General features: G+C 34.8%; 1 long non-coding RNA gene across 1 annotated transcript; it reads left to right on the top strand.

The window, feature by feature from the left end:
* The first annotated feature begins 479 nt into the window (after window positions 1-479).
* Window positions 480-17,977, top strand: LOC310854889. The gene is made up of 3 exons (XR_014568938.1): window positions 480-643; window positions 1,473-1,586; window positions 17,917-17,977. It is a non-coding gene; the product is annotated as an uncharacterized lncRNA (long non-coding RNA).
* The last annotated feature ends 1,565 nt before the right edge of the window (window positions 17,978-19,542 follow it).

Below are 19,542 nucleotides of genomic sequence, written 5' to 3'. Positions count from 1 at the left end.
CATGAGAAAACATACGTTTGTGTCTGTCTCTGATTGGCTTACGCTGAAATCTTACCCTAGAACCAAGTTCCAATACTCTAAATCTCAGCCACTCCATCACTCCACAGATTGAACTCTGCTAATAAACAAACCGCAACGATTTACATTCAGACACTGACATTATGTGATTGTCTACAGTGTATTTCCTGTGTGAGTCAGTGTGAGTCAGGGAGTGGCCGAGATTTTGCAAACGGCAAACATTTCCTCTCTTTTTTTTAAGATGAGTTTTTGGCTTTTGTGCCTTAGTTTGTTGATAGTTACAGTGAAGACAGACAGGAAAGAGGGAGAGAGAGAAGGGGAGAGACTTGCAGCAAAGGTCGTCTTGACCGGGACTCGAACAAGCGACGAGCTGACGGGACAATAAGAGCCTATTATGTGGCATTATGTGGCATGCGCCTGGACTAGGCCAGCATTGACTGTTTCCTGCTGTATTGTGACTGTAATCTTGACAGGTTTCCTGAAGACCAAAGATGAGTCGGTGTGAGGAGAGAGAGGAGGAGGGAGCTGACAAACATCACATCCACAGAGCAGAGCCTCCATCTGTGTCTATGAAGAGTCATGAACCTCCTGACTTCAGTAATGAACCTGGACCTCCAGATACAACGTATGTGAATCCTCCTATACAATTCAAGGTTCAATGCTGTACTTTATTCTTCCATCTTGTGTACACTACAGGTACATAAGAGTAAAACGTGGCTTCCTTCAGACAATGCAGCAGCATTATATACACAACACACTATAATACAACTATGTGATCTCATGCTAAGTTACATGAATGACAAAAACAAGACGTAACATCTAATAATGTTGTATCAATCCTGTTCAAAGTTAATCTACAGATTGTAAATTACTGTGTGTGCAGTTTGTGAATGAAGTGGTACAAATCAGTGTGCTGTTCAGTAGACAGGCTGGCTGTAGTAGTAGTAGTACAAGTATTGTACAGTGACATCTAAAGTCTCTGTAATGCTTATGTTGTACTATTACTATAAAACTAAAATAAAGGGATTTAAGATCAATCTATATGGCTCTGCCTCCTACTGACTGCCTATAGTCCTAATCTGGTGTACTTGTGCCCCCTCTTGGCCAGGCCCTGTAACTACAGTATTTTACATGCCTAGTAAAACCACAGCATTAGGGTTAGGGTTAGGGTTAGGGTTAGGGTTAGGGTTAGGTGACTGCCTATAGTCCTAATCTGGTGTACTTGTGCCCCCTCTTGGCCAGGCCCTGTAACTACAGTATTTTACATGCCTAGTAAAACCACAGCATAACAATTTATATAATGTTTTTTGCAATTTTAGTTTTCTTTTCGCTGCAATGTTGTGAGAGGAAACTAAAAGATGTTACCCTTGTATAAATAAAATGAAATGTAACAATAATACAAATAAAAAAAAGAATTGACAATGTCATTCACACAAACAATGTTATGATTCCAGAAGTCTGTACCACAGAGCAGAGTCTCCAACACCCAGCTACATGTCTATGAAGAGTGACACGTCTAAAGGACTTCCTCATGACTTCAGTAATGAACCTGGACCTCCACACACACAGTATGTGAATCCTCCTGTACAATATACACACTATAACACTATACAATATACACATTACACACTATAACACTATACAATATACACATTACACACTATAACACTATACAATATACACATAACACACTATAACACTATACAATATACACATTACACACTATAACACTATACAATATACACATTACACACTATAACACTATACAATATACACATTACACACTATAACACTATACAATATACACATAACACACTATAACACTATACAATATACACATTACACACTATAACACTATACAATATACACACTATAACACTATACAATATACACATTACACACTATAACACTATACAATATACACATAACACACTATAACACTATACAATATACACATTACACACTATAACACTATACAATATACACACTATAACACTATACAATATACACATTACACACTATAACACTATACAATATACACATAACACACTATAACACTATACAATATACACATTACACACTATAACACTATACAATATACACATTACACACTATAACACTATACAATATACACATAACACACTATAACACTATACAATATACACATTACACACTATAACACTATACAATATACACATAACACACTATAACACTATACAATATACACATTACACACTATAACACTATACAATATACACATAACACACTATAACACTATACAATATACACATTACACACTATAACACTATACAATATACACATTACACACTATAACACTATACAATATACACATTACACACACTATAACACTATACAATATACACACTATAACACTATACAATATACACATTATAACACTATACAATATACACATTACACACTATAACACTATACAATATACACATAACACACTATAACACTATACAATATACACATTACACACTATAACACTATACAATATACACACTATAACACTATACAATATACACATTACACACTATAACACTATACAATATACACATTACACACTATAACACTATACAATATACACATTACACACTATAACACTATACAATATACACATAACACACTATAACACTATACAATATACACATTACACACTATAACACTATACAATATACACATAACACACTATAACACTATACAATATACACATTATACACTATAACACTATACAATATACACATTACACACTATAACACTATACAATATACACATTATAACACTATACAATATACACATTACACACTATAACACTATACAATATACACATAACACACTATAACACTATACAATATACACATTACACACTATAACACTATACAATATACACACTATAACACTATACAATATACACATTACACACTATAACACTATACAATATACACATTACACACTATAACACTATACAATATACACATTACACACTATAACACTATACAATATACACATAACACACTATAACACTATACAATATACACATTACACACTATAACACTATACAATATACACATTACACACTATAACACTATACAATATACACATTACACACTATAACACTATACAATATACACATTACACACTATAACACTAATATACACATAACACACTATAACACTATACAATATACACATTACACACTATAACACTATACAATATACACATTACACACTATAACACTATACAATATACACACTATAACACTATACAATATACACATTACACACTATAACACTATACAATATACACATTACACACTATAACACTATACAATATACACATTACACACTATAACACTATACAATATACACATTACACACTATAACACTATACAATATACACACTATAACACTATACAATATACACACTATAACACTATACAATATACACACTATAACACTATAACACTATACAATATACACATTACACACTATAACACTATACAATATACACATTACACACTATAACACTATACAATATACACACTATAACACTATACAATATACACATTACACACTATAACACTATACAATATACACACTATAACACTATACAATATACACATTACACACTATAACACTATACAATATACACATAACACACTATAACACTATACAATATACACATTACACACTATAACACTATACAATATACACATTACACACTATAACACTATACAATATACACATTACACACTATAACACTATACAATATACACATTACACACTATAACACTATACAATATACACACTATAACACTATACAATATACACATTACACACTATAACACTATACAATATACACATTACACACTATAACACTATACAATATACACACTATAACACTATACAATATACACACTATAACACTATACAATATACACACTATAACACTATACAATATACACATAACACACTATAACACTATACAATATACACACTATAACACTATACAATATACACATTACACACTATAACACTATACAATATACACATTACACACTATAACACTATACAATATACACATAACACACTATAACACTATACAATATACACATAACACACTATAACACTATACAATATACACATTACACACTATAACACTATACAATATACACACTATAACACTATACAATATACACATTACACACTATAACACTATACAATATACACATAACACACTATAACACTATACAATATACACATTACACACTATAACACTATACAATATACACATTACACACTATAACACTATACAATATACACATTACACACTATAACACTATACAATATACACATTACACACTATAACACTATACAATATACACACTATAACACTATACAATATACACATTACACACTATAACACTATACAATATACACATAACACACTATAACACTATACAATATACACATTACACACTATAACACTATACAATATACACACTATAACACTATACAATATACACATTACACACTATAACACTATACAATATACACACTATAACACTATACAATATACACATTACACACTATAACACTATACAATATACACATTACACACTATAACACTATACAATATACACATAACACACTATAACACTATACAATATACACATTACACACTATAACACTATACAATATACACATTACACACTATAACACTATACAATATACACATTACACACTATAACACTATACAATATACACACTATAACACTATACAATATACACATTACACACTATAACACTATACAATATACACACTATAACACTATACAATATACACATTACACACTATAACACTATACAATATACACATAACACACTATAACACTATACAATATACACATTACACACTATAACACTATACAATATACACATTACACACTATAACACTATACAATATACACATAACACACTATAACACTATACAATATACACATTACACACTATAACACTATACAATATACACATTACACACTATAACACTATACAATATACACATTACACACTATAACACTAATATACACATTACACACTATAACACTATACAATATACACATTACACACTATAACACTATACAATATACACACTATAACACTATACAATATACACACTATAACACTATACAATATACACATTACACACTATAACACTATACAATATACACATTACACACTATAACACTATACAATATACACATTACACACTATAACACTATACAATATACACATTACACACTATAACACTATACAATATACACATTACACACTATAACACTATACAATATACACATTACACACTATAACACTATACAATATACACATTACACACTATAACACTATACAATATACACATAACACACTATAACACTATACAATATACACATTACACACTATAACACTATACAATATACACACTATAACACTATACAATATACACATTACACACTATAACACTATACAATATACACATAATACACTATAACACTATACAATATACACACTATAACACTATACAATATACACATTACACACTATAACACTATACAATATACACATTACACACTATAACACTATACAATATACACACTATAACACTATACAATATACACATTACACACTATAACACTATACAATATACACATAACACACTATAACACTATACAATATACACATTACACACTATAACACTATACAATATACACACTATAACACTATACAATATACACATTACACACTATAACACTATACAATATACACATAACACACTATAACACTATACAATATACACATAACACACTATAACACTATACAATATACACATAACACACTATAACACTATACAATATACACATTACACACTATAACACTATACAATATACACACTATAACACTATACACATAACACACTATAACACTATACAATATACACATAACACACTATAACACTATACAATATACACATAACACACTATAACACTATACAATATACACATTACACACTATAACACTATACAATATACACACTATAACACTATACAATATACACATTACACACTATAACACTATACAATATACACATTACACACTATAACACTATACAATATACACACTATAACACTATACAATATACACACTATAACACTATACAATATACACACTATAACACTATACAATATACACATAACACACTATAACACTATACAATATACACACTATAACACTATACAATATACACATTACACACTATAACACTATACAATATACACATTACACACTATAACACTATACAATATACACATAACACACTATAACACTATACAATATACACATAACACACTATAACACTATACAATATACACATTACACACTATAACACTATACAATATACACACTATAACACTATACAATATACACATTACACACTATAACACTATACAATATACACATAACACACTATAACACTATACAATATACACATTACACACTATAACACTATACAATATACACATTACACACTATAACACTATACAATATACACATTACACACTATAACACTATACAATATACACATTACACACTATAACACTATACAATATACACACTATAACACTATACAATATACACATTACACACTATAACACTATACAATATACACATAACACACTATAACACTATACAATATACACATTACACACTATAACACTATACAATATACACACTATAACACTATACAATATACACATTACACACTATAACACTATACAATATACACACTATAACACTATACAATATACACATTACACACTATAACACTATACAATATACACATTACACACTATAACACTATACAATATACACATAACACACTATAACACTATACAATATACACATTACACACTATAACACTATACAATATACACATTACACACTATAACACTATACAATATACACATTACACACTATAACACTATACAATATACACACTATAACACTATACAATATACACATTACACACTATAACACTATACAATATACACACTATAACACTATACAATATACACATTACACACTATAACACTATACAATATACACATAACACACTATAACACTATACAATATACACACTATAACACTATACAATATACACATTACACACTATAACACTATACAATATACACATAACACACTATAACACTATACAATATACACATTACACACTATAACACTATACAATATACACATTACACACTATAACACTATACAATATACACACTATAACACTATACAATATACACATTACACACTATAACACTATACAATATACACACTATAACACTATACAATATACACATTACACACTATAACACTATACAATATACACACTATAACACTATACAATATACACATTACACACTATAACACTATACAATATTCACACTATAACACTATACAATATACACATTACACACTATAACACTATACAATATACACACTATAACACTATACAATATACACATTACACACTATAACACTATACAATATACACATTACACACTATAACACTATACAATATACACACTATAACACTATACAATATACACATTACACACTATAACACTATACAATATACACATAACACACTATAACACTATACAATATACACATTACACACTATAACACTATACAATATACACACTATAACACTATACAATATACACATTACACACTATAACACTATACAATATACACATTACACACTATACAATATACACATAACACACTATAACACTATACAATATACACATTACACACTATAACACTATACAATATACACACTATAACACTATACAATATACACATTACACACTATAACACTATACAATATACACATTACACACTATAACACTATACAATATACACACTATAACACTATACAATATACACATTACACACTATAACACTATACAATATACACATTACACACTATAACACTATACAATATACACATTACACACTATAACACTATACAATATACACATTACACACTATAACACTATACAATATACACATTACACACTATAACACTATACAATATACACATTACACACTATAACACTATACAATATACACATTACACACTATAACACTATACAATATACACACTATAACACTATACAATATACACATTACACACTATAACACTATACAATATACACATAACACACTATAACACTATACAATATACACATTACACACTATAACACTATACAATATACACATAACACACTATAACACTATACAATATACACATTACACACTATAACACTATACAATATACACATTACACACTATAACACTATACAATATACACATAACACACTATAACACTATACAATATACACATTACACACTATAACACTATACAATATACACATTACACACTATAACACTATACAATATACACATTACACACTATAACACTAATATACACATTACACACTATAACACTATACAATATACACATTACACACTATAACACTATACAATATACACACTATAACACTATACAATATACACACTATAACACTATACAATATACACATTACACACTATAACACTATACAATATACACATTACACACTATAACACTATACAATATACACATTACACACTATAACACTATACAATATACACATTACACACTATAACACTATACAATATACACATTACACACTATAACACTATACAATATACACATTACACACTATAACACTATACAATATACACACTATAACACTATACAATATACACATTACACACTATAACACTATACAATATACACATAACACACTATAACACTATACAATATACACATTACACACTATAACACTATACAATATACACACTATAACACTATACAATATACACATTACACACTATAACACTATACAATATACACATAATACACTATAACACTATACAATATACACACTATAACACTATACAATATACACATTACACACTATAACACTATACAATATACACATTACACACTATAACACTATACAATATACACACTATAACACTATACAATATACACATTACACACTATAACACTATACAATATACACATAACACACTATAACACTATACAATATACACATTACACACTATAACACTATACAATATACACACTATAACACTATACAATATACACATTACACACTATAACACTATACAATATACACATAACACACTATAACACTATACAATATACACATAACACACTATAACACTATACAATATACACATAACACACTATAACACTATACAATATACACATTACACACTATAACACTATACAATATACACACTATAACACTATACACATAACACACTATAACACTATACAATATACACATAACACACTATAACACTATACAATATACACATAACACACTATAACACTATACAATATACACATTACACACTATAACACTATACAATATACACACTATAACACTATACAATATACACATTACACACTATAACACTATACAATATACACATTACACACTATAACACTATACAATATACACATTACACACTATAACACTATACAATATACACACTATAACACTATACAATATACACATTACACACTATAACACTATACAATATACACATTACACACTATAACACTATACAATATACACATTACACACTATAACACTATACAATATACACATTACACACTATACAATATACACACTATGGTCCTCTCCTCATTCAGAAAGGAGAAATACGCCACAGTGTAACTGATGCGTAATGATATCGTATTTATCCGTCTGATCAAGCTGCGATTTGCTCCCGTGATATTCAGGGAACCTGCATGGTGTAATCACTTCATTTGTGCGGATCGCTGAGTGTATCCTTTCCGCATTTTTCCCAAGCGATTCGCCTGGTGTCGCCTGGTTAGTTGGAACATCCACGCCCATTCTACATCTTTGATGAATTGAACAATGTGGACCCTGTTGTAAACAAGTGTAATGCTTAATTGGGTCGTCCACTCACAGTTGACAGTCTTTGTATTGAGTTTGTGCTTAAAATGTACTGTAAATTCTACAAACTGTTAATAAATATTTCAATCAATCAAAAAACCATATAAGGCAACAGTAAATCTCGAAATACGTCATCATAGCCGGCACAGAGGATTCCCAAGCTTTAAATTATATACAACAGCCGCGATGAGCTTGTAGAGCAGTTCATTCTGACAGGAGGGTCTCTGCACGGACAGATCTTCAAGCAAACAGCGCGAGTTGTATATAATTATAAAGGAAACTTGCCAACTTGGCACGCATTGCTTCACTCCTTGTTAAATGTCAGAACGTTAATATGTTAACTGATGTTAGTTACTTTCACATAATGAGAAAGAAGTTAATTTGTACTGTTCACCACACGACCAAATGCTATATTACAACTCGGCAATGATAAAAGCCCTTACTGATGAATGCACTGCAGGGTTATAAAAAAAAGAACAATTGCACACTCGCCTGCAGAAGTAAAATAGACTTTTTTTTATCAGAGCTGCATTGATTCATGCGGGGAATAGATTAATATCATCTCACTGTCATCTGTCTGAATGCCATGTGGAGAATGGATTTGTTCTGATCATGGACACGTAGGCATATAGCTATTTAAATGCTCAACCATATACGGCGGGTAGCCGATATCCTCTTTGTCAGATCCTCTTTGTCAGCCTAAGTGCAGGTTCATTGCATGATGTCGTCATTACAATGATTTGCGGGACATTTGTCACCAAACTTGATTGATCTCATGATGAGGTACAGCCTAAACAGCTACAGTTGCCCATATTATAATTAAGGTGAGCTGGCTTAAAACTATGACAGTCAGACTGACTCAAAGGAGCTCCATAACCAAACAATTTAAATACTGTAGGCCTACTGCAGGCATTACTACACTAAACAACGTTGGATCCGTACAGTGCAGAATGCAGATAAGTGTATGTTCTTATTATAATTGTGAGTTTGTTTTTTAACATGCAGCGCGAGTCAGTGAGAGCCGATCTACAAGCTCACAACGCGTTGCACTGCGAGTAGAAAGCTGTCAAGTGAGCAGCGCAATCGCGCATGCTAGAAATATCCTAATAAATAAATAAAAAGGTGTCGGGCTTGCAGGGGCAGTTTCTGTATGGGACTCTAGGCTAACTTGCCTCTAGAATGCATGCATTTAGGCATACAAGTGCATACAAGTGCACTCGGCTTTTATATATAGGCTATCGTTTTTTTATGTGCTGACCAATGTTGGGGACACATGCCTCCATATTTTATCTGAGATTTGGGAACCATTTATTGATTCATCATGAAGACTAAAGCCTTCTGAATAAATATACGCAAGCGTATGCCTTCTACGCCATAGTGAGAGGTGGCGGAGCAATTTGCAGAGTTTCCGACCAACCAACGTCACCGTCAAGTTCACGGAGATATCCATGAATTCCGAATTAATGTGGGAATCCACGTAAATGCCTGTCCGCTCACGTTAAGCTCACGTTACGTAACGTTATGAGCGTAAACGCCTTTGTGAATGAGGACATATAACACTATACAATATACACACTGGTCCTCATTCACAACGGCGTTCATGCTAATATCGTGAGTGGAGCGTGAGCAGACAGGCATTTACGTGGATTCCCACATTTCGTGGGAACTCATGGCCATCTCTGTGAACTTGACGGTGACGTTGGTTGGACGGAAACTCTGCTGATATCCACGTCAGCTCCAGTGTGGTGTAAAGGGCATACGGCCTGCGTATATTTATTCAGATGGCTTTAGTCTTCATGCTGAATCAATAAAAAGTTCCCAAATCTCAGATAAAATATGTAGGCATGTGTCCCCAACATTGGTCAGCACATAAAAAACGATAGCCTATATAAAAGCCAAGTATCACTTATATATCTGTCATGCATATGCAGTATGCCTACTGTATATATATGCATGCATTCTAGAGGCATTGGTCAATGAAGTTAGCCTAGAGTCCCATACAGAAACTGCCCCGCAAGCCTGAGCCTTTTTATTCATTTATTAGGATATATATATGCGGCTCACGATCTCAGCAGCCAATTCTAGCCTACTCGCAGTGCAACGCGTTGTGAGCTTGTGGATCGGCTGCATGTTAAGAAACAAACTCACAATTAGGCTATAATAAGAACATGCACTTATATCTGCATTGTACAAATCTCACGTTGTTTAGCGTTTAGTAATGACTGCAGTAGGCCTTTTTTATAATAATGTATATTGGTCACATGCGGACGCCCCAGTGGCACACAGAATATATCCAACTCTTACCTTGATCAGGCTTGATGTTGGATCGGATGAAATATAGTCCAAAAACTGATTAATCCCACAAGAAAAAAAATAAAGAAAAAAAGAGCCAAAACCGCATGGTCCGGTGGATTAAATATGTCCTGTGTTTCCAAATCAGACAGTGCAGGGCAGGGAATCAATCACCCCAGTAATCAATGAATCAAATAGGCCAAAGGAAAATGACCAGATTTTATAACCCTGCAGTGCATGGCAATTCATCAGTAAGGGCTTTTATCATTGGCGAGTTTTAATATAGCATTTGGTCGTGTGGTGAACTGTACAAATTAACTTCTTTCTCATTATGTGAAACAGTGAAAGTAACAGTAACTGTAACATCAGTTAACTTATTAACGTAATTTATTAACTTATTTAACAAGGATTGAAGCAATGCGTGCCAAGTTGGCAAGTTCTGTTCATAATTATATAAACTTGCGCTGTTTGCTTGAAGATCTGTCCGTGCAGAGACCCGCCTGTCAAAATTAACTGCTCTACAAGCTCATCGCGGTTCATTGTTGTATAACTTGATCTGTGCAGGCTATGATGACGTATTTTGATATTTCCTGTTGCCTTATATGGTGTGGAATGGGCGTAGATGTTCACATAGGATAGAAAATATCCCAAGGATCACATAGGATCATATATCCAATCGACAGTGGTAAGTTTAGTTATATATATAATAAGGACAGATCGTCATAAGTCTCTGAACGGATATACACTATTATATTAACAGTTTCCGTGCCGCGAATGGATTACTCCAGGTTAATGTCGCTGCCGTATCGGACATACCCGCCTTTTGTTTTATGTGTTTAATCCGCCGTAATGTAATGAATCAAAAGAAAATCCGTCTTCGTCGCGGAGTATGAGACTGGATGGCTTCGCTGTGATGACGAAACCGGAAATCGTCACATGCTGTGGGCTGCTAGGGCTTCTGGGAAATTGAGGCCAATGGAAATGCATTGGTTGCAACGCCTCATTGAAACCAATCTTGTGTGCGTCTTCCGGGTGCACCAAGATGGTGGATGCTACACACAGATCATAACAAACCACGGGAGCTTTTTTTGATGGATTTTCGCGGATTAAAAGCCCAAATAATTCAGCGTATGCTCTAAAGGTAATACAACAATCTCGGCAGTGAAGGGGGGTTGATTAAAATGCGGGTTAATCGTAAAAAACAGTCAAACTGTTAATGCAAAACAAATAAAGAAACAGAAAATAAAAAAAGGAACCTATCTTGACACCTGTCACATCATCACTTCATTTGTGCGGATCGCCGGGTGTACCCTTTCCGTATTTTTCCCAAGCGATTCGCCTGATTTAATGGAACATCTATAACATACGACGAATTAGACCGTTCCTCAGTCTTGTCAAAACTCGACTATTGTAACTCCCTCCTTACTGGCCTACCAGCATGTGCACTTAAGCCTCTCCAGCTGATCCAAAATGCCGCAGCTCGCTTGGTCTTCAACCAGCCAAAATTCTCACATGTCTCCCCCCTGCTCCGCTCCCTCCACTGGCTCCCGGTCGCTGCCCGCACAGAATACAAAACTCTGATGCTGGCATTCAAAGCAACCAAAGGTATGGCTCCCCCATATCTTGCAAGTATGATTGAACCCTACAAACCCTCCCGCGCACTCAGATCAGCCAACGCAGGGAAGCTGGAAGTACCCTCACTAAAAACGCCGGGACAACGCTCCACACGTCCCAAACTCTTCTCCCTTTTGGCTCCAAAACTGTGGAATGCACTTCCCATTGCAGTCAGAACTGCAGCATCACTCCCAATCTTCCGCCGTAGTCTGAAAACCCACCTTTTCAGACTCCATCATGGCCCATAGCACTTACCCTACCCCCTTAGATAGCATTTCTGTAGACTTAGATAGCATTTGATACAGACTTATAGCATGTAGACAGCACTATAATTGCATTATATGTAGTCATATCACGTCATAGTACATATGTATAGCATTGTATAGTTTATATGTATATTTTCATTATATAGATATTCCACTGTTACTTTCTTAGCTTACGCATGTTTCATGATAAATGCTTTTTATGTGATGTATTCCCATGCTTTTTGTTCTTGCCTAATGTAAATCGCTCTGGATTAAGAGCGTCTGCTAAATGCCTAAAATGTAAATTGTAAATTGAACATCCACGCCCATTCCACACCATATAAGGCAATAGGAAATATCGAAGTACGTCAAGTGAACGCGGTGCTCCGCGATGCATGAGCTTGTAGAACAGTTAATTTTGACAGCAATGTCAACGGACGTTATAAAAATGATAGGCTACTCTCAAAACCAACTCGTTAATTTATTGATTTAAGTTCAAGCTCAAGGCTATAGCCTATAGGCCTACTTGGCAAATACCTATAAGGTCTGAGGATGACCTAGAGAAAGCCATTTCTATTGAACAATTGCACACTCGCCTGCAGAGGTAAAATAGATATCTGATACTTTTTTAATCAGAGCTGCATTGATTAATGCGGGGAAGTCCGTCTTTTAGATTGATCTCACTGTCATCTGTCTGAATGCAGAATGGATGTGTTCTGATTATGGACACATATATATATATATCAGATGTAAGTGCAGGTTAATTTCATATGACGTCGTCATATTAAAATGATTCGTGGGAAAAGAGCTTTACCCTTTCAATTGGAACTCTAAATCAATTAAATATCTGGGAATAAGGTTGACTAAGGACATATCTAAACTCTATGAAGCAAATTATCAACCCATAATCACACAAATTAAAAAAGATATTGAGAGATGGTCTCTGTCACCCTTGGACTTAAGTTCTAGAATAGAAGCAGTCAAGATGAATGTTATACCTAGGATATTATATTTCTTTCAGTCTCTACCAGTGGAGGTGCCTGCCAAACAGTTTTGTGAATGGGACAAAATTATATCTAGATTGATCTGGAACGGGAAAAAACTGAGAATCAGATTCCAAACTTTACAACTCCCTAAAGAAAGAGGGGTACTATCCCTTCCAAATTTGAGGGATTACTATTATGCGTCACAATTAAGACCTTTAATATGTTGGTGTGATGATAAATGCGAGGCTAAATGGAAAGCTTTGGAAATTAAATCAATCAACATCCCTATTCAGTCTTTAATTGGGAACAAAGACCAGGCTAAGTCATACTATGACATTTTAGACCCATTCACAATATTTACTTTAAATACTTGGTTCAAAGTCGTGAATCAGTTCAAAATGGAGAGGACAATCAGGGTGTTGAGGTGGCCCGCTTACGATCCAGATTTTAAGCCTGGTGTGTACGATCAAACTTTCAGGCGATGGGCTCGGTATGGTTTTTCCTCTTACAGTACTGCCATGAAAGGCAATGTGTTATTGAACTTTGAACAATTGAAAGATATGTGTATGTGCATAGATAACAAGGACTTTTTTAGATACCTCCAAATACGAGAGTACTTCATGGGGGAGGTGAAAGCATCCGAGCCGGTGGCCTCAAACGATCCAAAAGAGTAGTGTCCAGTATATATAATGCCCTGGTTTCAGCTAGGGTCAATTCCACAGAGTACATTAAAACTAATTGGGAAAAAGAGTTGGAGATTAGCATCACATCAGAAGAATGGGCAAACATGTGCAATACACAAATTACATCCACCAACTCAAGAATGTGGAGAGAATTCTGTTGGAAGAACCTAATGAGATTTTTTATTACACCCAAAATTAAATCGAGACAACTGAAAACAGATCAGCCTTGCTGGAGACAGTGTGGCCACAAGGGGGCGGGCCACGCTCATATTTTCTGGTCTTTCAGAAATACTGGCAGGACATCCACTCCACCTTGGAGACCATTCTGTGTTTTGAGATACCTCTGTCTGTTTCTTTTCTACTGTTGGGAAATATCCCTGAAGAATTTCTAATACATGATAAATATTTAATCAAGATCCTCTTAGCAGCAAGTAAAAAAGCAATCACACGACGCTGGTGCCAGCAGGACCCACCAACGAAAGATCAATGGATGGACATTATTGAGGAACTGTGTTCTATGGAAAAACTAACATTCATACTTAGACTACAACAGGATAAATTCTATAAAAAGTGGGAAAAGTGGAATCTCTTCTCTCAGCCTAGCGATATTGCAATAGGATTTCATTGAATGTTTTTGTAATATGAGAAATGCAGCCTTTTTTTCGTTTACTTTTTGTCTTTTTATTTTTCTTTCCGTATAGTCTTGTCAGTTGTTTTTTTCTTGTCTGTTCTTCCTTCAATAAAAATTAAGTGAAAAAAAAAAAGATATTCGTGGGACATTTGGCACCAAACTTGATTGATCTCATGATGAGATCAATGTAGTAGCCTACAGCCTACACAGTTGCCCTTGCCCATATTATAATTAATTAAGGTGATCTGGCTCAAAACTATGACTGGCCGAATTGCACTGATGCCATAATGTGGACTTCTATTTTTTATAGGGCTAATTAGCCCTAGTGATTGCTGTCTGTCTGTCAGACCGGCATGTCTGTGAACCCAGGGATCAAAATTAACTTTTCTTGGTAGCACCAGTGCTCCCAAATTAAAAAGTTAGTAGCACTAGCAAAAAATTAGGAGCACCTACACAAAAGGTAAGGAGCACAGACAATATATATCACGCAATACATTGTATTAATAAAACAGTAACTCAGTATACCAATTTACACTTGTAAACATCTCCGTTTCAGTGCATTAGTCACGTGCATACCTAACCGTGGCATTAAGACATTGCATTTCTGAGCACTGAGCACTGCAGAGTTCATCACATGCCGGGTTAAGGCTTAACAATAAAACCTGAAACTTAATTATTCAGACCATGGAGAAAGCCTAGTTTTTCTTTTTTTAACACATTGCACTTAAATGAACTTTGTATGCCAATTTATTCAGTCCACCATAAACATTTTCCCTTCCCTTTTTTGCTAAACAGCTTGTCCCCCCAGGTCTCAATATTTGCTATTGAGAATGAAAGAAATTAGATCAAATGTCCACCAAATATGACGTATGATATGATGATATATAATGAAAAGAGCACCTCAGTTCACATGGGTGTGATTTTTAACTCATGCATTGTCCTGGGGCCAGGATTAAAAATTTGGTCTCCTGACTCTCAGTCCCTCCCTCTCCCATCCATCTCTTCACGGACACCGAAGCATCAAAGCTCTCCTGAGGAGGACCCTCTACAATTGCTCAATTCAACAGACCCATTAAGGATTCTAAAAACGCCTTCTCAATCCTGACCTAAGTTTTAAGTGTTTTAAGTGTGTTGTCTTTATCTCTTTGGGCAAATCATTCCATTGCACCGTTTGTACTACATGGAATACAAGCTACTGTTATGCTAATTACTGTCTGTTATTTACTTAGTATTATTTCTAGTAGTATTATTCACTGTCTCTGTATATGTATTGTTATTTCTGTCTGTATGATTCCAGAAGTGTCCACCACAGAGCAGAGTCTCCAACTCCCAGCCTTCTGTCTGTGAAGAGTGACTGGTCTAAAGGATATGTTCCTGACTTCAGTAACGAACCTGGACCTCCTGATTCACAGTATGTCAACCCTCCTATAAATATATACAACACTATAACACTGTAACACTATACAATATACTATAACACTATACAATATACACTATAACATATTTTATAGTGCCGGTGAGAAGGCGGGCAGCTGTGTTCTGCACTAGCTGTAAACGCCTGAGTGACGCCTGGTCGATGCCAATATACAAAGAGTTGCAATAATCTATTCTTGATGAAATCAAAGCATGGATAACCATCTCCAGCTGTTTTTAGGGGGAGGTAGGATTTGACCGTGGTGATGATTGGAAGAAGATAGTTTTAACGACGGAGCTGATTTGTTTATTAAGTTTAAAATGTATAAAAAATCAAACCAAGAGGGGGGACAGTGGCACAGTCGGTAGTGTTGTCGCCTCACAGCTAGAAGGTCCTGGGTTCGATTCCCGCTGTGGGCGCTGGGGGCGTGTTCTCTCCTCTGCATCATCAGAGCCCATACCCGAGGCGGGGTTGGCGAAAGGGCCTTTCGGTGTGGAGTTTGTATGTTCTCCCTGTTTCCCCTAGGGTAGGTACCCTCACATGTTCTCCCCGTGTCCCCTAGGGTAGGTACCCTCACATGTTCTCCCAGTGTCCCCTAGGGTAGGTACCCTCAAATGTTCTCCCCGTGTCCCCTAGGGTAGGTGCCCTCACATGTTCTCCCAGTGTCCCCTAGGGTATAGTACCCTCACATGTTCTCCCCGTGTCCCCTAGGGTAGGTACCCTCACATGTTCTCCCTGTGTCCCCTAGGGTAGGTACCCTCACATGTTCCCCCCGTGTCCACTAGGGTAGGTACCCTCACATATTCTCCCCGTGTCCCCTAGGGTAGGTACCCTCACATGTTCTCCCCGTGTCCCCTAGGGTAGGTACCCTCACATGTTCTCCCCGTGTCCCCTAGGGTAGGTACCATCACATGTTCTCCCCGTGTCCCCTAGGGTAGGTACCCTCACATGTTCTCCCCGTGTCCCCTAGGGTAGGTACCCTCACATGTTCTCCCCGTGTCCCCTAGGGTAGATACCCTCACATGTTCTCCCTGTGTCCCCTAGGTTAGGTACTCTCACATGTTCTCCCCGTGTCCCCTACATTAGGTACCCTCCATAGACTGTAAAAAATATGGACAAAGCGTTCCCCGGGTCTAACATGAACGTAAAATGAAGCCTGTCAGTCCTTGTATTGTAAGTCGCCATCTTTCTAGATCCGTTTCGGCCCAGCTGGCCATTGGCTGGCCCAGACAACGAGGCGGGACTTCCCCCCTTCTTAGTTGGTTTTTATTTTGACTCGAGTGGGCGGGGAATCCCGATCATAGACTGTAACGGTAGCCACGCCCCTCAGAACATAGGCGGCTTTATGGTCATTCTTTTAATAAATGGGACCATCATTTTCCAAAATGAATATTATGACATTAGAAATGAGACTTTAAACTAATGACTGGAATCAGAAAGTATTCATGACCATGTTTATTAAGGTAATACAGTCTAGGTGAAGTTGGGCCCATATACATGGACTTCTAT

Source organism: Protomyctophum parallelum (genome assembly GCF_964188405.1).
Source record: "Protomyctophum parallelum genome assembly, chromosome: 2".
Classification (NCBI taxonomy): domain Eukaryota; kingdom Metazoa; phylum Chordata; class Actinopteri; order Myctophiformes; family Myctophidae; genus Protomyctophum; species Protomyctophum parallelum.
This window is presented reverse-complemented; position numbering and strand designations above follow the sequence as displayed.